Source organism: Carcharhinus amblyrhynchos, chromosome 5 (genome assembly GCF_965287045.1).
Source record: "Carcharhinus amblyrhynchos chromosome 5, sCarAmb.v2.hapA, whole genome shotgun sequence".
NCBI lineage: Eukaryota > Metazoa > Chordata > Chondrichthyes > Carcharhiniformes > Carcharhinidae > Carcharhinus > Carcharhinus amblyrhynchos.
This window is the reverse complement of record NC_137328.1, coordinates 50,884,155-50,896,947: the sequence shown is the minus strand read 5'-3', so window position 1 is coordinate 50,896,947 and position 12,793 is coordinate 50,884,155. Positions and strand designations below refer to the sequence as shown.

General features: G+C 40.8%; 1 protein-coding gene across 2 annotated transcripts in view; it reads right to left on the bottom strand.

Moving 5' to 3' along the window:
• LOC145343021 (guanine nucleotide-binding protein G(I)/G(S)/G(O) subunit gamma-7) overlaps positions 1-12,793 on the bottom strand; it is a 253,139-nt gene that overhangs the window by 54,542 nt on the left and 185,804 nt on the right. The window lies entirely within an intron of this gene.

Below are 12,793 nucleotides of genomic sequence, written 5' to 3'. Positions count from 1 at the left end.
ACCCAGTTCCCTTGAGCATACACCGGTACATATTTCTCCCTACTCCAACAACACCAGAGGTGTCTCATAGGAGACAAGCAAGGATTCCTTAATCCTAAAGTAACAAAAATACAAAAGAGAAACAGAACATCAAAAGTTCTAATGGGGGCTTTTATCACCCACAATGAGGATTTGTAAGGGCAGCACAGTGTCACAGTGTTAGCATTTCTACCTCACAGTGCCAGTGACCCAGGTTTGATTCCCGGCTTGGGTGACTGCTCGTGCGGAGTTTGCATGTTCTCACCTTGGCTGTGTGGGTTTCCTCTAGGTGCTCAGGTTTCCTCCCACAGTCCAAAAGGCATGTTAGTTAGGCGCCTTGGCCATGCTAACTTCTCCCTCTGTGTACTTGAACAAGCACTGGAATGTGGCGATTAGGGGATTTTCACAGTAGTCCCATTGCCATGTTAATGTAAGCCTACTTGTGACACTAATAACCAAACTTAAAAGCACCTACCACCTCTACTCCAAACCATCTACTCTCCACCCTGCTGTAGTGCTGCTCATCTTATCTGTAAATAAAGTGAAGGGTATCAAAATATATACTCCCTCAGCGTAAATATAAGGATTACTGCAGATAATACAAACAGGTAAACACTGTACAACCTTATGTCGGGCAACCAGCTCAGCATGCTGCCCAATAGAAAGGGGATCTACAAACATTGTGCAAACAAGGAAATATCTCTGTATTTCAAACACTGAAACCTGAGAATTAGAATTTGACACAGGGCCAGAAGCAGGGTGGGTAGACCTCTTCCTGACCCCACCGCCCTGGCACCACACATCAAAACCAAGATTGAATGCAAATTGTAATGCACATTAAACTAAGGCCTCCCTCATTCCATCACTGGAGCACGGCTGTGAACGAATACCATCAAAGAGAAAAAAAATTGACAATTCTGACTTTCACGGTATAACAGGATAACAAGCAACAAACGCCTCTGTGCTCATATATCATAAACCCTTGTCAGTAATGTCACAAAATCAGGAGTACAATGATAAAGAAAGAAAGTTTAGGATTAATGATGAACTGCAGGATGATATAACCTCCCATGGAGCATGAAAAGGTGAAAGCTATGACATGATCCTAAGTAATACCTAGGATTCTTCCAAAGTTTCACCAAAGTCTTTGCACCTCCACCATGTTGTTCCCCCCGAAGGCAAAGAAAAACCTAGGCCTTGGAGAGTGGTGAAGACCTGTCACATTCAGCTGCCTCCAATCCTGCTCAATGAACACAGAAGACAAGATAATGTAAGACCAGTGGTCAGAGTCTTTGACCAACCAGAGGGCTCAAAGATCAGATACATTATATTCAAAACGCACAGCCTTCAAATTGAGATTGTGAAAGCAGCCAGTTTATAATTCTTAATAATTGAAAAGAAATCTTGAAGGTCTGTGGCTGCAAAATCAATCACAGTTGGGAAAATTCATGATACTGCACAGTATATTTTAAGAAATCTTCTAAAGTGGGTAACCTTGAAATTCAAAAGTTTAAGATTATTATAACAACTGAAAAGTACAGTCTAAATACAACTTAAAAAACCTTGTACTCTATTGAGAATAAGTGGCCCGAGGCAGAAGTTTAAAAAAAAGTTGCCTTGTTTATACATAGCAATGTGCTATGTGCTATTCTTTACGTCAGGTGGTGATGAGGGTGTTGGTGCATGAATAAACTGCAGAACAATAGGGAGCAAGCTCAAAGACTTTTAATTTGCTTTGAAGTCAAAAGATGAAAAATGTTGCAAAGCAGTTATCTGATACATTGAGCGAAAAATTACAAAAGACATGGTAGCTAAAAAGAATCCACTAATCCGTGAAAGATCAGCATACTGCAAAGCTTGGATATCTACTTCAGTTCAAGCTCTCACTTTATTCTATGTATCACTTAGATTGACACAGCAATTTAAAAAGACAGCCAGTTCAATAATTCTAAATACTGCTGATGATACCAGTCGGCACAAATATGTTTTATAATGGAGGACAATTAACTACAGTATTTTGATCTCAAGTAGCGTAATTAAAGTTCACATTAATGTTACTTCAATTTTTTTTATCTTACACTCCACTCTTTTGTTTCTTTGTCTTCCTGCATCACAAAGCAAGTGTGGCTGAGTGAATGGATAGGGAACTAGGAAAATTTGTCCTAACTTTCCCCTTTGCCTGGCTTTTGCACAATTTCACAGGTCTCTCAACTGTAAGATGTTGTGTTTAGGATTCTTCAGATATGAATCTATTTCTAACCCTTGTAGATATTATATGTCCTATAAGTTTGTACTTTCTACAATTATTTATTGTCTAAACAACATCAATAAATGAAGGCCACAAATTGAATCATACCGCTGTCTCTCCCTTGAACTTGCATATCTCAGTTAGTTTCAAGGATCAGCATGTTGCACGCCACATAGCAACAACGATGAGGGAATGTGAAAGCGGATGGGAAAAAACCTCTGTTTTGCCTTTCATTTTATAAACCTATCAAAAAGTAGTGCAAGTCACACAAAGTCCAGTTCATCCCACCTTCCTAGCTGAAGAATGGTGCTTCTGGCAGCTTCCATGGGGAGACAAATAAATATCACACTATCAGTACCTTACCAAGACATTGCACTCTTTCAAGTAAGCCTATTTCCTAAAAATCCAATATAACATTTGTGACAGCTATGACTAAAGGCAACCAACTCCACCTGATTTATATCTTTTTGATGTAAATCGTTTCTGCTCTAAAGCCTCAGAGATGTCAACCTACAATAGTAGCTAGTTGCTATGAAAAGTTAATAACACACTTTTGAAGTGACAATTAATAAAACAGCAATAAGTTGTGGCCTGTAACCACATGTGAGGAACAAAGTTATAATAATTAAAGACAAACACTTTTTTCCCCCTGTGATAGGCCTAATTTGTAATTCAATGCCCTTGTGATGATCAAATAAAAAGGTTGTGTGAACATGTAAATGTTTTTTGCAGTTTGCTAAATTACAGTTGTGGTCACTGTACAAAGATCAGCTTCCTTTGATGTTTTGCAGGACAGGCATATGATTGCAGTGGCTGAGATATCTGAACTTTAAAAAAACAGATTTTCTTCTTAGAAGAACTTACTCTATAGGTATGATGATATGATTTATTACTAATCAACAATACACAACATGCAGATGTTATGCCCCGCTGTACAACACGTCAGCACTTGCTCTACTTCTGTTGCTCTTTTTATAGATCCAACAAGGGCAGAAACAACCTGTTCCAAGATACTGGCATTTGATTATCACTGTGTTTCCGGCAAATTCTGGAATGTGAGCCAAGTACTTTATTGCAAGCATTCAAATAAACATTTACAAATTCCTACTGATTACATCATGTCCTGTGCTTTGACAGAATGTAATTCAACTTTGAAGGTGCCCTGACCCAGCCAAAGTATCAGCAAACGCTAATGACACAAATCTTTAGTTGTGTAAAACATTCTCTTTTTATGCATTATGTTATCAACTGAATATTAATTTGAACATCCCACAAGATGGTTCATTACATTACATGCAGAGATGGAGGTAAAACATCCCATGGCACTATTTTGAAGAGAGTTGGGGCAGTTCTCCCCCAGTGTCCTGGCCAACATTTATCCCTCAATCAACATTCACTCAGTCACTAGAGAGGTAGTGCTTGATCGACTAGCGGGACTGATGGTGGACAAGTCCCCAGGACCGGATGGAACGCAGGGTTCTGAAGGAAATGGCAGAGGTGATAGTAAATGCCTTAGTGATTATTTTCCAAACCTCGCTGGATTCCGGGGAAGTGCCAGAAGATTGGAAAACGGCTAATGTTACACGACTGTTTAAAAAGGATAGCAAGCAAAAGGCAGGGAATTATAGGCCGGTCAGTTTAACGTCTGTTGTGGGAAAATTGCTTGAATCCGTCATCAAAGAAGAAATAGTGAGGCACCTTGAGAAGAATTGTTTGATAGAGCAGACGCAGCATGGATTCGTTAAGGGGAAGTCGTGTCTGACGAATTTATTAGAATTCAATGAGGATGTGACTAGTGCGGTAGACAGAGGGGAACCGGTAGATGTGGTGTTTCTCGATTTTCAGAAGGTGTTTGATAAGGTGCCGCACAAAAGGTTGCTTCAGAAGGTTGGGGGCATGGAGTTGAGGGTAAGGTGTTAGCGTGGATAGAGGATTGGTTGTCTAATAGGAGGCAGAGAGTTGGTATCAATGGGTGCTATTCTGATTGGCGGTTGGTGACTAGTGGAGTGCCGCAGGGATCGGTGCTGGGGCCTCAACTATTTACCATTTATATAGATGATCTGGAGGAGGGGGCTGAGTGTAGGGTGTCGAAATTTGCTGATGACACAAAGATAAGTGGAAAAGCAAATTGTGCGGAGGGTGTGGAAAGTCTGCAGAGGGATCTAGATAGGCTAAGCGAGTGGGCGAGGACCTGGCAGATGGAATACAATGTTAGCAAGTGTGAGGTTATCCACTTTGGCAGGAATAATAGTAGGAGGGATTACTATTTAAAGGGCGAAAAGCTGCAGCATGCTACGGTGCAAAGGGACCTGGGGGTCCTTGTGCATGAGTCGCAAAAACCCAGTCTGCAGGTGCAGCAGGTGATCAGGAAGGCAAATGGGATGCTGGCCTTTATAGCGAGGGGGATAGAATATAAAAGCAGGGAGGTCTTGCTGCAACTGTTCAGGGCACTGGTGAGGCCGCAGCTGGAGTACTGTGTGCAGTTTTGGTCGCCGCACTTGCGCAAGAATATTTTGGCCTTGGAAGGAGTGCAGAAGAGGTTCACTAGGCTGATACCGGAGATGAGGGGGTTGAACTATGAAGAGAGGCTGAATAGACTGGGTTTGTACTCGTTGGAGTTTAGAAGGATGAGGGGGGATCTTATAGAGACGTATAAGATAATGAACGGGATGGATAGGGTAAAGGTAGAGAGATTCTTCCCGCTCAGAAAGGACAGCAGGACTAGAGGGCACAGCCTCAAGATAAGAGGGGGGGCAGTTTAGAACGGAGTTGAGGAGGAACTTCGTCACTCAAAGGATGGTGAATCTCTGGAATTCTCTGCCCGTTGAAGTGGTGGAGGCTACCTCGCTAAATATATTTAAGACACGGGTAGATAGGTTTTAGGTAGGCAAGGGAATTAAGGGTTATGGGGAGAAAGCGGGAAAGTGGAACTGAGCCACTTCAGATCAGCCATGATCTTATTGAACGGCAGGGCAGGCTCGAAGGGCTAGATGGCCTACTCCTGCTCCTATTTCTTCAGTTCTTATGTAACATCACCAATACAGATTAGCTGGTCATTAGCACATTGCTATTTGTGGAAGCTTGCAGTGTGCATATTTGTAAGCTTGTGGGACAAGTGCAGGAAAATGGGATTAGCGCACCTTTAGTGGTAGATTTTGTCAGTACAGAATCAATGGGCTGAAAAGCCTCTTCTGCACTGTGTGACTCTATATGGTCTGCCATGTTTCCTGTATTACAACAGTGATTATATTTCAAAGTATTTCATTGGCTGTTTTGAGATGTCCTCTGGTCTCACTCTGAAAACTGTTATGTAAAAGCAAGTCTTTTTTTCCCAAGTTTTAGATTCAAGTTCCTTACAAAGCAATTAGAGCATTGACAACTATCCACAGTTTGGGAAAAAAAGATAAGACCAACTTTGGTTAAACATTTTGGTGTTGCAAAAATAGCAAGTTGAAACATCCCTGATGGTTCAGATTCAGGTTCACTGAGTTAGCTAAGGTAGGGTGTAACAATTAACCTCAGAAAATGTGAAAGGCACAAAATAAATAGATTTTTTTCTTCTTTTTTACATCTTATTCTAAGGAACTAAAAACTTCAGCTTGTAATAACCCCGACTGAAAACTGTAGATGTGGATCTTTGATAAGGATTAGATCAAGTTCAACTATATTATCCATAAGGAGGTATAAATTTATGACATGCATTGCCTAGGCTCAATCATGGAATCATATTCCAGTATTAGAAGATGAAGGAAAAAATGGAAAGAATATTCCCACAATCTATTTGTGACATGTAACCATACTGTAAATTTGGTTATTGTTAATTTGTTTTTTTTAAACACATGACGGAGAGGATATGGATTGCTATTGCAGAACAAATCTTCCAAATCCAATGTAAATTCATTCTGATTAAAAACAAGTAAAAACAAAATTGGTCATTTGTTTCATTCTGAAATCAACCAAAGGTAGAATGCTGAGTGACACCTCTGAATGAACAGGCCGCCTTGATTCTGGATGAAATTTAGGAAATCAATATAACTTTGGAAGCCAATTCTATCTTGTCCAAATATCACCCTATTTGCAACTTGCCCTTTTTTCTCAAGTCCTGTATTTTACCTCTCTGTTCAAAAGCTTCCAGTCAGCTTCTGCCACACACAGCACTGACATTTCACAGGTCAAAGTCACCAATAGCAATCTGTGTGACTGTGCTGTCCCTACTCTCCAGTGCCTTTGAGGTCACTGCCCACTCCAACGATGGTTCAACTCCTATCTTTTGCTGCAGAGTCACTGAGCAGAAACCTACTGCCTTTGAACATAATCTCTGATCAGAAACAAATGAGAATCACATTTCTAATGGCTGGTGAGTCCCTCTCACCTGTGCCCTGTCCAATTAAGGATGTCAAGCAGGTTCCTGAGGCTGCAGGTCCAATCACAGGGTCTGCAACTTTGGAAAGCCGCAGTCACATAGGGAGCAGTGGACGTTGCTTAAGCAACAAGTTTAAGTACACTTCAATATTGAACTGTGTAATGAAATGAAAAATAGTGAGAGCTATTAGCAGGTAGGCCCCTTGTAGTGGAAAGGAAACTCGCTGGTGGGTTTGTTTGGGCTGTGACCTTTTTCTGTCCACAGTTGGGGATACAGTGTTTGGCTCCAAGGTTACCCTGGGGGGGCAATTCTCCCAGCCTGCTGCACTGCTTTAGCCAGGAAATTCTTGGATTTGAATCTCAGCATGTTTGGGATTGAAGTCTTCAAGCCCACTAACCCCCACTCCCGCCAGGAGTGTTTCACTCTAGTGGGATTTACAATCCCACTTGCGGGGAGTTGGCGGCCCAACCCCATGGGAGTGAACGGGAAACATGGAGGCCCTCAAGAGGATCAGAGATAAGCAGGGGTGCCGCTCTGGTCTTTGCCAGCTCAGCAGTGCCAGCCTGGCATCACCCAAGGGGCAAAGTCGCAATGCCCATGGGCATCTGAAGAAGCAGCAGCACTCAAAAGCTTGTGATTCCAAATAAAGCTGTAAGAACTTTAACATGGTATTGTGAGACTTCTTACTGTGCCTACCAGGCATCTGGCAATGCCAAGGGAATGGAGGCAGAGTGGAGGAGGGGCTTATAGGGAAGAGATTGGTAGCAATGGCAGGGAGGGGGATCCCACATCCACTCTGCAGTCAATGGTGACAGAGGGAGGGAGGTCAGCGATTGGGGTTAGCCATCGGGGTGGGGGTGTTGGCCAGCCAGGGAGTCGGGGCTGCGAGACCGGGAGATTGAGACTGCTAGTGGAGGGTTGGGGTGGGGGAGGGGGGGAGGATTTCTCCAGCCATTTATCATGGTGATCAAATGCCCATTTTCTAGAGAAAGCTTGTGGTATTAATTGTGCATTAACTGTGTCTAATTGTATACAGATGGCAGGCATTAACTGGGGATTCACTTGAGCCCATACAAATAAGAGCAGGCTAAAAATGCAGTTGTTGAGTTCAGAGGTATATGCCTGTAATTTGTATCTGTGATAAATTGAAAAATGCATAAAGATTGGCTCCAGTTCTTTGTTCACCATCTAGCTTTCTGAAATAAAACATTTGGAATTGAAATTGGCACAGATGGGACTGAATATGAAACTCACTTTTGCTGGGGAAGATGGGAAGAGGATAGGCACCGAGAAGAGGAAATGTGCAGGCTGGTTCTTTCAATGTCCATCCCTCAAGAGGACAGCCACTACTCTGTAAAATACTCCCAGCTATTTCTTTACACAAATCTAAGTGGTATAAAGCACACACATGCATACATAAATTGTTTTGTCATATTGCCCATTTAAACTGGTTAACAAATCCACAGGCTTCTTTAGTGCAATCCATGTTTGGATTGCATCAATGTCAAGTCATAAACTATAACAATCTTTCAAAACAACAGCAAATTTTTACATTGGTTGACTAAAATCATAAATTTAACCCGGGCAGATGTGGTCACCTAATTATGAGTAAGCATGCTGGAAATTCTGGCGTCATGTGGCACACACTCTGAAACCAGTCTGTAGGCTTGAAAATGTCATACACATCTATACCCCTAGACCAAAGTCATTAAGGTAGAAATCATTTTCAGTCTCATTTAAAACAAAGTGGTTAAAAATAATGTGCATATGGTTTTGTTGGGCATGGAACTCTTACGCAAATAGAACAATACATCAAACAACGATGTACATTGGATCACATTATCATCACATCAGTGCATTATTCTGCACTCTAATTGGAAATGGATGCAAATACTGCATTTGTTTGGAGGAAATTACAATTGTCTACAACAGTTGAAGCCCTCTAGATGGGTACATTAAAAATTTGAGGGGTCCATATCATAGACAAAACTAACATTATACGAATCACTGAAGGATCAGGACCGGGCGTATGGAATACAAAGGATCGATGGGGTCAGGCCTGAGACTGGGAGAGGCCAGGCTTCAGAAGTGGTGACAAATGGAGTGGGGTGGTTCAGGAGGGGTAGCAAGATTCAAACATAGGGCCAGGAAGAACATTCGTTCCTCTGGCTCCATATTCAGGTAAGTAAATATGTTAACGCCTTGAAGGTCACACGCAATCCCATAGACTGGTTTCCCTGAGCATAGCTGGCACTTATTTGCATATGCAAAGAGTCTAAAATCTATCTTTCCCACATGGTAGGTTTAGGAGGCTAGTACCCGAAATAAGTGTTGAATGGCCGTGTTTACAGGCCACTATTTCGAATTATACTTGAAAAAAATGGTATTAGAAGTCCCTGAGCAATATAAACAAATATTAACAACACCATCCATGAAAAATACTATAAGCAAATGAAAATATCGTAAAATCCATCTACACTTTAAGTTGATATTTTCCCAACAATCTAAGTGAGTAAATACAGAATACATGAAAATATAATAAATATATCTGTTCAACATCTGCTGTATTCCAAAAATTCTATTCAGTACTAGAATAATATAACCACAGTTAAATAAAAAGTAGAAAAATAATAAATGCTTTATGTGTTGAAGACATGCCACTTGGGTTTTGTCAATATCAGTTGCTGAACTTTGGAAAAGTACATTTTGTAATTGTACATTATGAGGGTAACTTTAAAACTATCTGAACAGCAGGGAATCTTTCACACCACCTACACAAATTGTAACCTCTGAAGGCACAATTTCCAGTCAGGATGGATCTGCACAGTTAGTTGATAAGTTTTTCTCCAGCAACATTGCCATAACATGATCTTGTGTTCATTTTATAGGATTGTAGCTTTAAAGTTTAAATTACATTATTTTAAACGTTGTGCAACTTTCAATAGCTTCAGTGCTGGCCTTCAATTTTTAACAGGTGTGGTGGTATTGATAAACTGTTGTTAAATTCAAAAGGTCTCAGCGTCTATTAGGTGGTCTACAGAAACAGTGTACACTGGTTTGTCTTGGAATAGCCATAGCTGCATGTATGAAAGCAGGCAAACAGTGAAATATTGCCCAATAGTAAAAACTTAAACAAAGTCTTGTTGTACTTGACATGTTTTTTGTGTCAAAAGTCATAAAGAGCAAGAAGAGTTTTGGTTCCTCCACAAGGTTGGAAGTCTGGATTGGAGGCCGCCACAGCTGCAGTTGAATTGGGTAAATCCTTGCAAAAAGATCTACAGATAATTCAACAAAGTAATAAATGGCAAAATCCCAAGCAACATAGAGGGTGATTGCTGGTTTTGCAGCAGTGCTGGAGGGAGCAGATTCATTTGTCCAGTCTAGCTGCATAATATTATGAAAGGTAATCAAATCAATGAACCCGCGTTCCAGAGCACTAGCCTCATGGACCTCTGGATTACTAGGTCAGCGACATTAACACTCTGTCATCATCTCCCCTTTGGCCAGAGCAGAGGGAACTCTGACCTAACCCTAGATATTCTCAAATGGTATGAGCTATAAAATGGCCTATTCCTATGGCAAATAAATGCTTCTAGCTACACTAGTATAATGAGGGGGTATGAAGGTGTCTTGTGGCAAATGTGTCCCTTGGTGTGTTATAATTAGTCCTTTGAATTATAAGCTGTAACCTGGAAAACACCCTTTGAAGGATCCTATAACGACTTGCAAGCATTAGGTTTATACCTTGTTCTTAACTTGCATGAAACCTAGGAACTGATCCATTACTGTTTTACTCAGTGGGTCAGAGTAAAACAGGCAGAAAAACCAGGGGTGGGAATCTAAAATGATGATTTTATTCAGCTGAAGATCTTTGAGCCATGAGGTCTTCTGATTGCTGTATTTGGACAGCAGCAAGAAAGAACAAAGTCGAAAGTTCTGTTCTTATAGGACTCTTCACTCAGGTGTATTCCATGCAACCTGGGCCTCGTTAAGGAAGAAGGAATGTAAAATCAATGAATCTAGCTTCGAGGTACCGTTAGGCAGAGAATTTACTGCTCATGCTCTACTATTTGGTACTTGGGTAGAGCCATCTAACTAGCTGTTATGAAAAGGGCCAGTGGAGGCACTCAGAAAACTGATAAAGTTAAGTTTTCAAAGCTCCTACTGGCCCCACAAAATAGTTTCCCTCTGTTGACCACCACTGTGCACTCCCATCTCAGCATTGCATCTTTCCCTTTATATTATTAATTCCAGCTTAGCTTGGTGTAGGAGCTGCTGTAATTCCTACTCTCCTGAAAGACTTGTGCTTCTTAGCAAAGACATCGATAGGTGGGGTAATTGTACCTCTTGCCTGGTGTCCGATCAAGGTTAAAATTGTCCCCCAGTCAATAAACATGAGGGCATAACAAGTTGATTAAGGTACATGTACATTCAAACTACCTGCACTATATAGAAAATAAGATTTTTTAAATGATACTTTCACTTATCAGAGAGCTGAGCCTTGATAATATGCTTTGTGTCTTGTGGAATATATGTAAATATTTCTGAATTTTGAAGTCAAATCACAATTGTTTCTTGTATTTTATACAGCACCCTCCTGCATATTTCAATGTATTTGTCACCTATTTTTGTTTTTTACCAGCCACTGAAATAATTAATTTCAATCATACAACATTTGTGGTGATTTAGGAATTTGTTCATTTTCTTTAGTGTCATTGGCCATGCAAGCATCTTTCAGCATTTGGGATTGTTAAATTCTGTCAATCCCTCGTTTTTCAGCATCTGATCACTAACTAAACTGCTTTGGTAAATAAATCATATTGTGTAAAATGGTAACTTTTCAGTTAAACTTCACTTACGGTTTGCGTCATTTACTGCCACCAGCATATGATATTAGATAAAACACTGGTGTCAAGTTGAAATTGTGCATATCAAAATTTGCAGTGTTCTACTTGAATGACAAATTAATAGAACTGGAAGAAAACTGCCCAATGTGCTGCAACACATCAAAGGTGGGTTACTGCTCCTAACATGCAAATTTCAAGCCTGTACGCATAGATGTACGTACATTTCTTAAGTATAGCTGTTATTTTTAGTACTCTGTGGTAACAGATGGCATGAAGAGAGGGAAAATTCACAGACAGAAGGTCTGCAAATTAACCCCCAGTCTGCGCTCACAATAACTGCAGTGTCTACTTTGGGAAGGAATCTTCATTTGCCCCAGGAACTTGGACTAGGAGTCCTCAGCTCTGAGTTGGGGAAGCGATGATATTGGGATAATATAAGTAGATTAGTAATCCAGAGGACCAGGCTAATGTTCTGGGGACATGGCTTCAAATTCCATTATGACAGCTAGTAGAATTTAAAAATACAATTAAAAGCTAGTCTAGTGGTGACTACAAAACCATTTCCAATTGTCGTAAAAACCTACCTGGTTCATCAATATGTTTTACGGAAGGAAATCTGCCATATTTACCTGGTCTGGTCTACATGTGACTCCACACAGACAACAATGTGATTGACTTTTAAAAGGTTAGTGGAGTGGCACCAATACTGGGGAAAATTGAATCTGATCCATTGGGATAGTCTTCACCTGAACCATGCTGAGGCCATGTGTTGTGCGAGTTGCATAATGAGGGATGCAGAGAGGGTTTTAAGCTAAGTAGTGTGGTAAATCAAAGAATAAAGACAAGGCAAAAGAGAAAAATATTATTATGGGAAATGAGAAACTGGCCATCACAGGAAGGTACAGAGTACAAATCTAACAGTAAATCAATAAATGAAACTAGATGGGGGTCTACTGGCTACATTTATCTTTGCTGCTCTGGGAAAGGTGTTGTTCATTTTCAGGATGGTGAATTCAGATGTCATCTGGGGTAAGATATTCATTATTGCCTCTGCCCTCAAGTGCCCTGGTCGTTTCGATATCCATGCCCATTGGACAGCACAAAAAAAGACCCTCTGGCTTATCATGTCTGCGTTGGCCATCAAGAACATATCTATTATAATCCCATTTTTCAGCACTTGGTCTGTAGCCTTGCAAGCTATGGTATTTCAAGTGCTGATCTGAATGCACCTTGGCTTCCTCTGTAGGTCTCTAGCATTACAGATGCCAGTCTTCAGCCAATTTGATTCTTTCAATGTGATAGCAAGTCACAGGATAT